Raw genomic sequence first — 16,566 nt, 5'->3', positions numbered from 1 at the left:
ACAGTGTGACACTCCCTCAGTGCTGAGCCCTCTTACAGTGTGGCACTCCCTCAGTACTGACCCTCTGACAGTGCAGCACTCCTTCAGTACTGACACTCCGGCAGTGTGGCACTCCCTCCGTGCTGACCCTCTGACAGTGTGAAACACCCTTAGTACTGACCCTCTGACATTGCAGCAATCCCCCATTATGAACCGCTGACAGTGCAGTACTCCCACTGTACTGACCCGCTGGCAGTGCAGCACACCCTCAGCACTGAACCTCCGACAGTGTGGCACTCCCTCAGTGTTGAACCCCTAACAGTGTGACACTCCCTCAGTACTGAACCACTGACAGTGTGACATTCCCTCAGTACTGACACTGTGACAGTGCAGCACTCCCTCAGTACTGACCCTTTGACAGTGTGACATTCCCTCAGTACTGACCATCGGATAGTGTGACAGTCCCTAAATACTGACCCTCTGACATTGCAGCACTCCCTCAGTACTGACTCTCTGACAGTGCAGCACTCCCTCAGTACTGACCCTTTGACAGTGTGGCACTCCCTCAGTACTGTCACTCTGACAGTGCAGCCATCCCTCAGGACTGAACCTCTGACAGTGTGGCACTCCGTCAGTAGTGACCCACTGACAGTGTGGTACTCCCTCAGTACTAACTCTCTGACAGTGCAGCACTCCGTCAGTACTGACCCTTTGGGAGTGTAATACTCCCTCACCATGGACTATTTGGCAGGGTAGACCTCCCTCAGCTCTGAGATTCTGACAGTGAGGGACTACCTCAGTACTGACCCCTCTGACAGTGCCGCACACCCTCAGTACTGACCCCTCTGACAGTGCAGCGCTAACTCAGTAAGGACACTCCGACAGTGCAGCGCTCTCATAGTAAGGACTTTCTGAGAATGTGGCACTCCCTCAGTACTAACCCTCTAACATTGCAGCACTCCCTCAGTACTGACACTCTGACAGTCTGGCACTCCCTCAGTACTGACCCTCTGACTGTGCAGCACTCCCTCAGTACTGACTATCTGACAGTGCAGCACTCCCTCAGTAATGACACTCTGACAGTTCAGCGCTTCCTCAGTACTGACCATCTGACGGTGCAGCACTCCCTCAGTAATCACACTCTGACAGTGCAGCTCTCCCTCAGTACTGCTCCTCTGACTGTGCAGCACTCCCTCCGTACTGACCATCTGACATTGTGGCACTCCCTCAGTAATGATACTTTGACAGTGTAGCGCTCCCTCAGTTCTGACCCTCTGACTGTGCAGCACTCTCTCAGTCCTGCCACTCTGACAGTGCAGCACTCCCTCAGTACTAACAGCTCTGACAGTGCAGCACTCCCTCAGTACTGACCCTCTGATAGTGTGGCACTACCTCAGTACTGACATTCTGACAGTGCAGCGCTCCCTCAGTACTGACCCTCTAACATTGCAGCACTCCCTGAGTACTGACCATCTGACAGATTGGCACTTCCTCAGTACTGACACTCTGACAGTGCAGCGCTCCCTCAGTAAGGAGCCTCTGACAGTGCAGCACTCTTTCAGTGCTGACCCCTCTGACAGTGCAGGACTCCCGCAGTACTGACCCTCTGACATTGCAGCACTCCCTCAGTGCTAACCCTCTGACAGTGCAGCACTCCCTCAGTACTGACATTCTTACAGTGCAGCATTCCCTCAGCACTTACCCTCCGACTGTGCAGCACTCCCTCAGTACTGGCACTCTGACAATGCAGCACTCCCTCAGTACTGACCATCTGACAGCGAATCACCCCCCCAGTACTGACCCTCCGACAGTGTGGCACTCCCTCAGTACTGAACCTCTGACAGTACAGCACTCTCTCAGCACAGACTCCTCGGCAGTGTAGAGCTCCCTCAGCTTTGACCCTCTGGCAGTGTGTCAATCCCTCAGTACAGATCCTCTGACAGTGTGGCACTACCTCAGTACTGACCCCTCTGACAATGTCGCAATCCCTCAGTACTGACACTCTGACAGTGCAGCACTCCCTCAGTACTGACCGACAGACAGTGTGGCACTCCCTCAGTACTGACACTCTGACAGTGCAGCACTCCCTCAGTACTGACCGACAGACAGTGTGGCACTCCCTCAGTACTGACCATCTGACAGTGTGGCACTCCCTCGTTACTGACCTTCTGACGGTGAGGCACACCCTCAGTCCTGACCCCTCTGACAGTATGGCACTCCCTCAGTACTGGCATTCTGACAATGCAGCACTCCCTCAGTACTGACCCTCTGACTGTGCAGCACTCCCTCAGTACTGACCCTCTGAGAGCGCAGCACTCCCTCAGTACTGACCCTCTGACTGTGCAGCACTCCCTCAGTACTGACCCCTCTGACAGTGCAGCACTCCCTCAGTACTGACCATCAGACAGTGTGGCACTCCCTCAGTGCTGAAACTCTGACAGTGTGGCACACCCTCAGTACTGACCCTCTGACAGTGCAGCACTCCCTCAGTACTGACCCTCTGACAGTGTGGCACTCCCTCAATTTGACCCTCTGACAGTGCAGCACTCCCTCCGTACTGACCATCTGACAGTGTGGCACTCCCTCAGTACTGACCCTCTGACAGTGCAGCACTCCCTCAGTAATGACTCTCTGTCAGTGCAGCACGCCATCAGGACTGAACCTCTTACAGTGTGGCACTCCCTCAGTACTGACACTCTGACATTGCAGCACTCTCTCAGTACAGAACCTTTGGAAGTGCAGCAGTCCCTCAGGACTGACCCTCTGACAATGCAGCACTCCCTCAGTACTGACACTATGACAGTGCAGCACTCCCTCAGCACTGACCCACTGACATTGCAGCACTCCCTCAGCACTGACCCACTGACATTGCAGCGCTCCCTCATTCCTGACCCACTGACATTTCAGCGCTTCCTCCGTCCCTACCCTCTGACAATGCTCCACACCATCAGTACTGACTGTCCGACAGTGCGGTGATCCCTCAGGGCTGACCCTCTGACATTTCAGCGCTTCCTCCATCCCGATCCTCTGATAATGCTGCACTCCCTCAATACTGACTCTCTGGCAATGAAGCAGGCACTTAGTACTGACTGTCCAACAGTGCGGTGATCTCTCATGACCGATTCATGACAGTGTGAACTCGACTCTGTACTAATCCTCTGACAGTGCAGCATCCACTCAGTACTGACCCTCTGACAGTGCAGCACTCCCTCAGTACAGACCCTTTGGCAGTGCAGCACTCCCTCAGTGCTGACCCTCTGATAGTGTGACACTCCCTCAGTGCTGACCCTCTCACAGTGTGACACTCCATCAGTACTGAACCTCTGACAGTGCAGCACTCCCTCAGTGCTGATCATCTGACAGTGTGACATTCCCTAAGTGCTGACCTCGCACAGTGTGACACTCTCTCAGTGCTGAACCTCTGACAGTGCAGCACTCCCTCTGTACTGATCATCTGACAGTGTGACATTCCCTCAGTGCTGACCTCGCACAGTGTGACACTCTCTCAGTGCTGAACCTCTGACAGTGCAGCACTCCCTCTGTACTGACCTTCTGACAGTGCAGCACTCCCTCAGTGCTGATCCTCTGACAGTGTGACACTCCCTCAGTGCTGACCCTCTCACAGTGTGACACTCCATCAGTACTGAACCTCTGACAGTGCAGCACTCCCTCAGTGCTGATCATCTGACAGTGTGACATTCCCTCAGTGCTGACCTCGCACAGTGTGACACTCTCTCAGTGCTGAACCTCTGACAGTGCAGCACTCCCTCTGTACTGACCCTCTGACAGTGCAGCACTCCTTCAGTACTGACCCTCTGACAGTGTGACACTCCCGCAGTACTGACCATCTGACAGTGCAGCACTTCCTCAGTACTGACCCTTTGGCAGTGCAGCACTCCCTCAGTGCTGAACCTCTGACAGTGTGACACTCCCTCAGTGCTGACCCTCTGACAGTGTGACACTCACTCAATGCTGAACCTCTGACAGTGCAGCACTCCCTCAGTGCTGATCATCTGACAGTGTGACACTATCTCAGTGCTGACCTCGCACAGTGTGACACTCTCTCAGTACTGAACCTCTGACAGTGCAGCAGTCCCTATGTACTGACCCTCTGACAGTGCAGCACTCCCTCAATACTGACCCTCTGACAGTGTGACACTCCCGCAGTACTGACCATCGGACAGTGCAGCACTCCCTCAGTCCTGACCCTCTGAAAGTGCAGCACTTCCTCAGTACTGACCCTTTGGCAGTGTAGCACTCCCTCAGTGCTGACCCTCTGGTAGTGTGACACTCCCTCAATACTGACACTCCGACATTGCAGCACTCCCTCAGTACTGAAACATCTGACAGTGGCATTCCCCCAGTACTGACACTGAGAGTGCAGCACTCCCTCAGTACTGACCCTCGAACAATGCAGCTCTCCCTCAGTCCTGAGTCTCTGACATTGCAGCACTCACTCAGAACTGAACCCTCTGACAGTGTGACACTCCCTCAGTGCTGAGCCCTCTTACAGTGTGGCACTCCCTCAGTACTGACCCTCTGACAGTGCAGCACTCCTTCAGTACTGACACTCCGGCAGTGTGGCACTCCCTCCGTGCTGACCCTCTGACAGTGTGAAACACCCTTAGTACTGACCCTCTGACATTGCAGCAATCCCCCATTATGAACCGCTGACAGTGCAGTACTCCCACTGTACTGACCCGCTGGCAGTGCAGCACACCCTCAGCACTGAACCTCCGACAGTGTGGCACTCCCTCAGTGTTGAACCCCTAACAGTGTGACACTCCCTCAGTACTGAACCACTGACAGTGTGACATTCCCTCAGTACTGACACTGTGACAGTGCAGCACTCCCTCAGTACTGACCCTTTGACAGTGTTGCACTCTCTCAGTACTGTCACTCTGACAGTGCAGCAACCCCTCAGGACTGAACCTCTGACAGTGTGGCACTCCCTCAGTAGTGACCCACTGACAGCGTGGTACTCCCTCAGTACTAACTCTCTGACAGTGTTGCACTCCCTCAGTACTGGCACGCTGGCAGTGCAGCCATCCCTCAGGACTGAACCTCTGACAGTGTGACATTCCCTCAGTAGTGACCCACTGACAGTGTGGTACTCCCTCAGTACTAACTCTCTGACAGTGTGACATTCCCTCAGTACTGACCATCGGATAGTGTGACAGTCCCTAAATACTGACCCTCTGACATTGCAGCACTCCCTCAGTACTGACCCTCTGACAGTGCAGCCATCCCTCAGGACTGAACCTCTGACAGTGTGGCACTCCGTCAGTAGTGACCCACTGACAGTGTGGTACTCCCTCAGTACTAACTCTCTGACAGTGCAGCACTCCGTCAGTACTGACCCTTTGGGAGTGTAATACTCCCTCACCATGGACTATTTGGCAGGGTAGACCTCCCTCAGCTCTGAGATTCTGACAGTGAGGGACTACCTCAGTACTGACCCCTCTGACAGTGCCGCACACCCTCAGTACTGACCCCTCTGACAGTGCAGCGCTAACTCAGTAAGGACACTCCGACAGTGCAGCGCTCTCATAGTAAGGACTTTCTGAGAATGTGGCACTCCCTCAGTACTAACCCTCTAACATTGCAGCACTCCCTCAGTACTGACACTCTGACAGTCTGGCACTCCCTCAGTACTGACCCTCTGACTGTGCAGCACTCCCTCAGTACTGACTATCTGACAGTGCAGCACTCCCTCAGTAATGACACTCTGACAGTTCAGCGCTTCCTCAGTACTGACCATCTGACGGTGCAGCACTCCCTCAGTAATCACACTCTGACAGTGCAGCTCTCCCTCAGTACTGCTCCTCTGACTGTGCAGCACTCCCTCCGTACTGACCATCTGACATTGTGGCACTCCCTCAGTAATGATACTTTGACAGTGTAGCGCTCCCTCAGTTCTGACCCTCTGACTGTGCAGCACTCTCTCAGTCCTGCCACTCTGACAGTGCAGCACTCCCTCAGTACTAACAGCTCTGACAGTGCAGCACTCCCTCAGTACTGACCCTCTGGTAGTGTGGCACTACCTCAGTACTGACATTCTGACAGTGCAGCGCTCCCTCAGTACTGACCCTCTAACATTGCAGCACTCCCTGAGTACTGACCATCTGACAGATTGGCACTCCCTCAGTACTGACACTCTGACAGTGCAGCGCTCCCTCAGTAAGGAGCCTCTGACAGTGCAGCACTCTTTCAGTGCTGACCCCTCTGACAGTGCAGGACTCCCGCAGTACTGACCCTCTGACATTGCAGCACTCCCTCAGTGCTAACCCTCTGACAGTGCAGCACTCCCTCAGTACTGACATTCTTACAGTGCAGCATTCCCTCAGCACTTACCCTCCGACTGTGCAGCACTCCCTCAGTACTGGCACTCTGACAATGCAGCACTCCCTCAGTACTGACCATCTGACAGCGAATCACCCCCCCAGTACTGACCCTCCGACAGTGTGGCACTCCCTCAGTACTGAACCTCTGACAGTACAGCACTCTCTCAGCACAGACTCCTCGGCAGTGTAGAGCTCCCTCAGCTTTGACCCTCTGGCAGTGTGTCAATCCCTCAGTACAGATCCTCTGACAGTGTGGCACTACCTCAGTACTGACCCCTCTGACAATGTCGCAATCCCTCAGTACTGACACTCTGACAGTGCAGCACTCCCTCAGTACTGACCGACAGACAGTGTGGCACTCCCTCAGTACTGACACTCTGACAGTGCAGCACTCCCTCAGTACTGACCGACAGACAGTGTGGCACTCCCTCAGTCCTGACCCCTCTGACAGTATGGCACTCCCTCAGTACTGGCATTCTGACAATGCAGCACTCCCTCAGTACTGACCCTCTGACTGTGCAGCACTCCCTCAGTACTGACCCTCTGAGAGCGCAGCACTCCCTCAGTACTGACCCTCTGACTGTGCAGCACTCCCTCAGTACTGACCCCTCTGACAGTGCAGCACTCCCTCAGTACTGACCATCAGACAGTGTGGCACTCCCTCAGTGCTGAAACTCTGACAGTGTGGCACACCCTCAGTACTGACCCTCTGACAGTGCAGCACTCCCTCAGTACTGACCCTCTGACAGTGTGGCACTCCCTCAATTTGACCCTCTGACAGTGCAGCACTCCCTCCGTACTGACCATCTGACAGTGTGGCACTCCCTCAGTACTGACCCTCTGACAGTGCAGCACTCCCTCAGTAATGACTCTCTGTCAGTGCAGCACTCCATCAGGACTGAACCTCTTACAGTGTGGCACTCCCTCAGTACTGACACTCTGACATTGCAGCACTCTCTCAGTACAGAACCTTTGGAAGTGCAGCAGTCCCTCAGGACTGACCCTCTGACAATGCAGCACTCCCTCAGTAATGACCCTCTGACAGTGCAGCACTCCCACAGTAATGACCCTCTAAAAGTGCAGCACTCCCTCAGTAATGACCCTCTGACAGTGTGACACTCCCTCAGTACTGATCCTCTGACTGTGCAGCATTCCCTCAGTACTAACCCTCTGACAGTGCAGCACTCCCTCGGTACTGACCCTCTTTATTTCTTGGGAAATATGGAGACATAGGGTTTGCAGGTTCTGATGAAGCATGAGCGAGACACACTTCCCAAGGCCTGTCTGAAACTCTCTGCAATAGATTATTCAGAGGCACAGAGTCACAGCGATGCAGAGCTTGGAATCAATCCCTCCTCTCCAACTCGTCCATACCAAACAGATATTCTCATCTAATTTCATCCCATTTGCTAGCACTTGGCTGATATCCCTCCAAACCCTTCCGATTCACATACTCATCCTGATGCCTTTTAAATGTCGCAATTATACCAGCCCCCATCACTTCCTCTGGCAGCTACCTGCATGCCCTTGAATAAGTGCTCAAACATTCATACTGTCAATACAAACTTTAAAAAACACCAACCTACGAAAGTCTATCATTGTCATTTTCAACCGACCTTAACCTTCTTCATTACCCTGATTTCAACACAGGTAAAGAAATAGAGTTAGGGACCATCCACCGTCACCCTGTTATAAAACTTATTTTCAAATATGGCTTGTATGTGATTCCCACACCCTCTAACAGTTGCCTGGAAGATGGGGATGAGCTGTACTCTCCTGCTGCAGTCCTTGGGTGTCCCACAGTGATGTTAGGGAGGGAGCTCCAGGATTTTGACCTGAACCATGTAAAGAGCTCTCTTACTGGAGTGCCTTTTTAAAGTTGGGAAGTTATTATAGACCAGGAGGACCCGAGAGCTGCTGTCTTGTCAGGGAGAGAGGCCTGGTGGGTCACACACCTCAGGTGAGGGGCGAGGTTGAGAAGCTGCGGGCTTCATGGTCATTTCAGACATGATAGAGATTGAGCCAACAATGTTGGCATCACGAACCTGTTCGCTATGGTAACTGACCCCCCTTTGTAGCAGAGGGATTCAATCCCTGGAACAGAGCAAGCTTGAGAATTCAACACTAAAATCAATCTGTACGGACGCGCTAGAGACCTGAAACATCAATACAGAGATTGCTGAAGAAGCTAATCATGTCCGGCAGCATCTCTGAAGGGAGAGGGAGAAAGAGACAGACAGAGTTCACCTTTTAATCCAGTGATTTCTGCGGGAACGTTCCTTCAGAACAGACCGTTTTGAGGAAGGGGCTCTTGAAATGCGAATTGTTCCTCTCTCTCTTCACTGTTGCTACCTGCTGAATGTCCCCTGCCATCTGTTTGCTTGAGAATTTGACCTGATCCAAGCGTCACTGAGTAATTCAGTCTGAGTTCAATGCTCTGAGGCTGCTTCTGCTGAAAGTTGATAAATAGGTTTCAGACTTTGTATGGTATTGTATTCGGAGGGCGGGGTATATGGGAGAACTGATACAGAACACAGGCACTTCACAAAGATCCTTCTCAATTTAACTTTGTGATGTTAATTCAGAAGGAACAGCTCAGACCTAACATTTCAGTTCATCAGCCAAGGGGAGTATATATGTCATGACAAAGACTTGTTGTAAAGTCTGTACAGAACCGAACTTTATTGACTATGTTTGTACGTAAAGTGTTTTTGTGAATGAAGTCTCCTTTTGAAATTGATATAAATATCAAGGGGGATCGAGCATCTTGAGCTTGTGGATACAATACCATTATCCCTAATCTTTCTTAAATAACGCGAGACAAGTTAGATACTCCCCGGGTATAGACATCAAATGATCATCAACGGGGAGTAGATGGTGTGATTGTCATGGGCGGTCAGTGTTGCCTCACCCCACCCGGGTTCGATTCCAGCCTCGGGCGACTGTCTGTGTGGAGTTGGCACATTCTCCCCGTGTCAGCCTCCGGGTGCTCCAGTTCCCTCCCACTGTCCAAAGATGTGCAGGCTAGGTGGGTTAGCTAGAGGAAATGAAGGGATCCAGGGATGGGGGGTGGGGGGATGGGATGCTCTGCCGAGGGTCAGTGTAAACCTGATAGGCTGAATGACCTGCTTCCACATCTTAGAGAATCTATGATCAATCCAGAGACTCAAATAATGTTCTGGGCCCTGGGCTCCAATTTTGGGGGTGGCTGTAGGTCTTCACAGCGAGAACAGTTTTGGGAATGAACACGGTCCAAGGGGACAACAGGTTTGCTTTCTGAGGTGTTGAGGGCATGAATGTTCTGTTGAAGTGTTTTGGGGATAAACTTACTGAGGGGATGGTTTCTAAGGTACTGAGGGAGCACTATCTGTCAGTACAGGGTGCAGATGGTCAAAAGGTACAGATACACTTCATAGAACATAGAACATAGAACAGTACAGCAGAGAACAGGCCCTTCAACCCACGATGTTGTGCCGACCATTGATCCTCATGTGAGGTAAACCTAATGTACGAACCCTCAAATTTCTGTGACCATACGCATGTCCAGCAGTGTCTTAAATATCCCCAATGGCCTCGCTTCCACAACTGCTGCTGGCAACACATTCCATGCTCTCACAACTCTCTGTGTAAGGAACCCGTCTCTGACATCCCCTCTTTCCATGCCGCCAAACAGCTGAAAACTATGACCCCTTGTGTTAACAATTTCTGCCCTGGGAAAAACTCTCTGGCTATCAACTCTATCTATGCCTCTCATTATCCTGTACAACTCAATTAGGTCCCCTCTCTTCCTTCTTTTTTCCAATGAAAGAAGTCCGAGCTCAGTCAACCTCTCTTCGTAAGATAAGCCCTCCAGTCCAGGCAGAATCCTGGAAACCTCCTTTGAACACTCTCCAGAGCATCCACATCTTTCCTATAATGGGGCGACCAGGGTGGCACGGTTGCACAGTGGCACAGTGGTTAGCATTGCTGCCTCACAGCGCCAGAGACCCGGGTTCAATTCCCGCCTTGGGCGACTGACTGTGTGGAGTTTGCACGCTGTCCGCGTGTCTGCGTGGGTTTCCTCCGGGTGCTCCGGTTTCCTCCCACAGTCCAAAGAGGTGCAGGTCAGGTGAATTGGCAATGCGAAATTGCACGTAGTGTTAGTAGTGGTATGGGTGGGTTGCGCTTCGGCGGGGCGGTGTGGACTTGTTGGGCCGAAGGGCCTGTTTCCACACTGTAAGTAATCTAATCTAATCAGAACTGGACACAATATTTCAAGTGCGTTCTAATCAAAGATTTATGGAGCTGCAACAAACTCTCACGTATCTGAAACTCAATTCCTCTGTTAATGAAATCCAAAACACCACATGCTTTCCTAACAACCCTGTCCACTTGGGTAGCCATTTTAAGGGACCTATGTACCTGCACCCCAAGATCCCGCTGTCCCTCCATACTGCCAAGAATCCTGGCTTTAATCCTGTACTCAACTTTCAAGTTCAACCTTCCATATTGCAACACCTTGCATTTATCCAGGTTGAACTCCATCTGCCACCGTTGAGCCCATCTCTGCATCCTGTCAAAGTCCGGCTGCAGCCTACAACAGCCCTCTATACTGTCAATGACACCTGCAAACGTTGTGTCGTCTGCAAACTTGCTAACCCATCTTTCAATCTTCTCATCCTCGTCATTAATAAAAATTACAAACAGTAGAGGCCCAAGGACAGAGCCCTGTGGAACACCACTCACCACAGACTTCCAGGCAGAATATTTCCTTCTACTGCCACTCACTGTCCTCTGTTGACCAGCCAATTCTGTAACCAGACAGATAAGTTCCCTGTATCCCATTCCTCATGATCTTCTGAACGAGCCCACCATGGGAAACTTTATCAAATGCCTTGCTGAAGTCCAGATACACAAATCCACTGCTCAACCCTCATCAACTTGTTGAAAAACATCCTCAAAGAGCTTGATAAGGTTTGTGAGGTATGACCTGCCCCTCACAAAGCCGTGCTGACTGCCTTTAATCAAGCCATGGTCTTCCAGATGGTCATAAATCCTATCCCTCAGAATCCTTTCTTACACCTTGCAGACGACAGATTTGAGACTGACTGGTCTATAGTTGCCAGGGATTTCCCTATTTCCTTTCTTGAAGAGAGGAATTACATTTGCCTCCCTCCAGTTCTCAGGTACGACTCCAGTGGAGAGCGAGGATGCAAAGATCTTTGCAAGCGGTGAAGCAATCACATTTCTCACTTCCCAAAGCAGCCGAGGACAAATCTGATCTGGCCCTGGCGACTTGTCAATCTTAATGTTTGTCAAAGTTTTCATCACATCAGCTTCCTCAATCTCTAACCATTCCAGCATGCATACCTGCTCCTCTATGGTTTCATTCACTACAAGGTCCTTTTCTTGAGTAAAGATAGAAGCAAAAAATCCATTTTTGGCTTCCCCTACCACATCAGACTCGATATACAAGATCCCCATACAATCCCTGATCGGCTCTACTCTTTCTTTGACCATTCTCTTATTCCTCACCTCCGTGTAAAATGCCTTTGGATTCTCCCTAATCCTTCCTGCCAAGCCTTTTTCGTGCCCCCTCCTAACTCTCCTCAGACCATTTTAGAGCGCCATCCTCGCCTGCCTATAATCCTGTCGTGCTGAGCAAGACCCTTGCTTCCTCCATCTTACTTAAGCTGCCTTCTTTCTTTTGAAAAGAAGCTCCTCCGCTCTCGTCATCCAAGGTTCCTTTATCTTACCCTTTCTTGCCTGTCTCAGAGGAACACATTTATGCATCACTCGCAACAACTGTTCCTTAAACCGTCTCCTCATGTCTATAGTGGCCTTTCCATGGAGCAATTGCTCCCAGTCCATGGTTCCCAACTCACGTCTGATAGTATCATAGTTTCCTTTTCCCCATTTAAATATCCTCCCATTGTGCCTGCTTCTCTCCTTCTCCATAGCTATGTAGAATGTGAAACAGTTGTGGTCACTATCACCAAAATGCTCTCCCACTGCCAGATCTGACACCTGCCCCAGCTCATTTCCGAGCACCAAAATCAAAATGTTCTCTCCCCTCGTCGGCCCCTTCAATGTACTGTTAGGTAACCCTCATGAACACACCTTACAAAAATAGCTCCTTCCAAACCATCTGCTCGAAGGAGCTTCCAATCAATATTTGGAAAGTTAAAGTCACCCATTACAACAACTCGATTATATTCACACTTTACCAATATCTGCCAAACTATACTTTCTTCACTCTCCCTGCTGCTATTGGGGAGCCTGTAGTAAACTCCTAATGAGGTAACTGCTCCCTTACTGTTCCTAATTTCCACCTATACTGACTCAGTAGGCAGACCCTCCTCGACAATGGTAACTTCTGTAGCTTTTATAACCTATCTGATTTCCTTTCTGAATTCCTTGTATGTGGTGTCTCTCAAGGGTTGGGCACCACGGTGGCTCAGTGGTGAGCACAGCTACCTCACAGCATTAGGGACCCAGGTTCGATTCCAGACTCAGGCGATTTCCTGTGGGGAGTTTGCACATTCTCCCAGTGTCTGCGTGGGTTTCCTCTGTGTGCTCCGGTTTCTTCCCACAGTCCAAAGATGTGCAGGTTAGGTGAAATGGCCATGATAAATTGTCCGTAGTATTAGGTGCATCAATCAGGGGTAAATGTACGAGAAAGTTTCTGGATGGGTTCCTCTTCGGAGGGTCCGTGTGGACTTGTTGGGCTGAAGGGACTGTTTCCACACTGTAGGGAATCTAAGGATCTGTCCTTGGACTCTCCTTTTTCTCACCTACACACTGCCAGGAGGTGACATTGTCCAAAAGCACCGCGTTAGGTTTCACATGTAGACTGACAATGCCCAGCTCTCCCTCCCCATCATCCCTCTTCATTACTCCACTGTTACTCAGATATCAAACTGCTGACCACGCTCCCACTACTCAATTAGCTGCAATTTTCTCCAATGAAACATTGTTACGGTTAAATCCATTGCCTTCAGTTGCTATTACAAATTACTTTCTCTTACTGCTGAGCCCCTCCCTCCCACTGCGAAATATCTGAGGTAGAACTACATTCTTTACAATATTACTGTTATATCTGTCCCCAAGGTGACCTTCTGATCAGACATCCACACAATCACAATCACCAGGAATTCCATTCTCTAAAATGTTCCTTGTCTCCCGCTCACCCGAGCTCCATTGCTATTGAAACGCCTTACCCATGTCGGTGTTGCCTTAAACTTGACGAATCTGAAGCAGAACCCTTGATTCCGTGACTGACCCAGAATCTGCTAGCTTTCTGTGTTTACTGTACAATTACCCCTGGTCCCTTTGTGGTGTAGCTTTCTACAGTTTCCACCATTTAAATAGCACTTTGTTCTTTTATTACCTCCTCCAAAATGACCAACTTCCCAATTTCACAAATTATACTCCATCTGCCAACTTGTTGCCCCCTTCTCCTGTGCATCTCTCTCTCTTCACAATCCTCTTAGAACTTTACAGTTATGCCTTTTCTGATAGATTCCCACCCCCCAAATCTTCAAAACGTTTACTGGGAATCCTGGGCAGTGGGAAGCGTGCAGTAATGCTCTGTTTTCCTATGGGATGACTGGGAGGAGCTTGCTGCCCATTGGTCAGAATGGAGACAACTTGCCCATCAAGCTGCATGAGCCTTTCACCCCCCATGTCTTATTGATGAGGCACAGCGGCAAGACGGAAGGAAAGAAAAGGAAGGAAATTCTGCTCTCCACATCTCACTGACTCTTGGATCATTCTGTCCCATCTATGAAAGATCTGCCCTGTTCAGCCACATGAAGTCCCAAGGTGGAAACTCATAGAAACCCACATAGATTTCCCCCTGAACTAACTGCTAATGTCCACAAGGAGTAATGTGTACAGTCATCCAGGCCCAGGAGGAGGGGAAGGTGTGAGTTTCTAACCTGAACTGACAGTGACAGATTTTATAACTTGTATCAGAGGATACGACAGGTGGACATTCAGATGGTAATCTCAGTAACTGTAATGCCAAACTGACAGCATTACTCAATTAATCAGGACCTGAATATTCACATTATGCGTGAGTATTGTGTTCCAGCTCAGTCCCATTTACTGCATAAATGTTCTCCTTTAAATCATCCCAATCTCTCAATACTTCTCCCCACACTTTCAATGTGTCCTGTAATCCTTGTACAATGAGCTGATGGGTGTAAGGTTTATTATTATAACGGGTAACTTTTGTAAACCCCTCTGTCACAGCTCCCCGCAATTTCCTTTGCTCCAAGGAGAACAATCTCGGTTTCCCCAAACCCCTGATTCACCAATGTCTGTTTGCTCTCTTTCAGACACATATCAGGATTGTTTTGGAACAGTGCCCACTTGCCTGCATCAGTGCAGTTCCCAGCAATACAAAGAACGTGAACACCCTCCAGGACAAAGCACTGTGCCTGAGTGGTGTCCCATCCACCACCCTCAGCATTCCCACTCTTCACTCCCGTGGTACAGTGACATCACTGAGTAAGAGGCAAAGTCAGTGTTGTCCGACCAGACCATAGGGTTGCTCTCTCATTAGGGATAGATGACTGGTCGTGGTTTAACCTGAAGGTTACCCCAGCCCAGGCAAGGGGAGAGGTTGAGAAGGAGAGTCCATCTATTGTAGATCGATATTATCTACCCAATGTATCAGCAACAACTATATCATACCAATGAATAATGTAAAAGAATATCCAAAATGTAAAAAAATATCCAAAACATCCAAATAATGTAAAAGAATATCCAAAGAATATCCCAAAGAATATCCTGTGCCCCCTCTCAGGGACCCTGCCATCCTTCCCAATGTATGGGCGATCTCTGGTTTGCACAGACCCAGCTGCTCTGTGTTCCTGTGGGTGATGTCATCATCGAGCAACAGTTGCACTAAACCTCACTATCTGGAAGGGTGGGAGACACAGAATTCCCAATATTATTTAAGACATATTTAGGTGCAGACTTGTGATACCAAGACAGACGGTGCGAATGTCTGTGTATTGGAAAATGGATCAGGATAGATGGTGATAGTTTTCTTTACTGGCACAGACTCACTGGCCCACAGAGCCTTTTTCTGTGCTGTAAACCTCAAGACACTTAATATAGGAATATGACAGGACACCATTGAAACCAGGTCAGAAAAAATGATAGTAGAATCGATGACACATGATTAGTCAATGTGTTTGGGAGGAAAGTGAGATGGAGAGGTTTAGGAGGAAATTCTGGAGCTGGATGCAGGAATCTGAAAGGGCCGTCATCAAGTGACAAATACAAATGGGGAATGCTCAAGGCTGGAATCAAAGAAAGGCCCATATAGCACGGCTTTGAGAGACTGGAGGGGATTAGAGTTAGGGAGGGGTCTGAGGCTGGAGAGGAATTATTAGAGATAAGGAAGATGTTCGCCGAGCTGCATCTGGAACTGTCAACTGGAAGCAGCACATACAAATCAGTATAAATGCCTGAGGAAACATCACAGAAGTACTTCACAGGAGGCTCCCAAGCACTGAGGATGTCACCTAGACAGGGGACGAAACGTCTGCAACACAAATTACCAGCTCGGCGAACAGAACCAAAAAACGAGTACCCGAGCTACATATCTTCTCCCAAACTTTGAAGATAAGGAAGAGTTGTGAGGCTGGGTGAGGTGACAGAGATAGGGAGAGATGTGAAGAGGGAGGAATGCAGAGATAGCATGAATTAGAGTCGTAATGTTATGCAGCATGGAAACAGACCCTATGATCCAATCAATCCATGTCAAACATAATTCCAAACTGAGTTAATGTCACCTGCCTCCCCTTGATCCACATGTATCCAAACATTCCCTATTAGGTATCTGTCCAAATGAGTTTCTCGTAGAATCACTGTGGAAACTGTCCATTTAGAGTCAGAGTCATTGAGATGTACAACATGGAAACACACCCTTCGGTCTAACCCGTCCATGCTGACCAGCTATCCCAAGCCAATCTAGTCCCACCTGCCAGCACCTGGCCCACATCCCTCTAAACCCTTCCTATTCATGTTCCCACCTACAGAGGAACCTCAATTATGTGAACGAGTTGGGTGGGCACTAATTCATTCGGATAATCAATGATTCGGTGAATTGATAAAATGCCTTACCTCAGGGGCTCGGAGTTTTCAATGTCTGCTCCCCATTCAGGAGATTGCAGCCGCACACAGCACGATCTCCCGCGCACACACCGCCCCCAGCCTGACCCTCACTGCCGTCCACACATCATCCCCA

Source organism: Chiloscyllium punctatum, chromosome 29 (assembly GCF_047496795.1).
Source record: "Chiloscyllium punctatum isolate Juve2018m chromosome 29, sChiPun1.3, whole genome shotgun sequence".
NCBI lineage: Eukaryota > Metazoa > Chordata > Chondrichthyes > Orectolobiformes > Hemiscylliidae > Chiloscyllium > Chiloscyllium punctatum.
Note: the sequence above shows the minus strand (reverse complement) of the source record.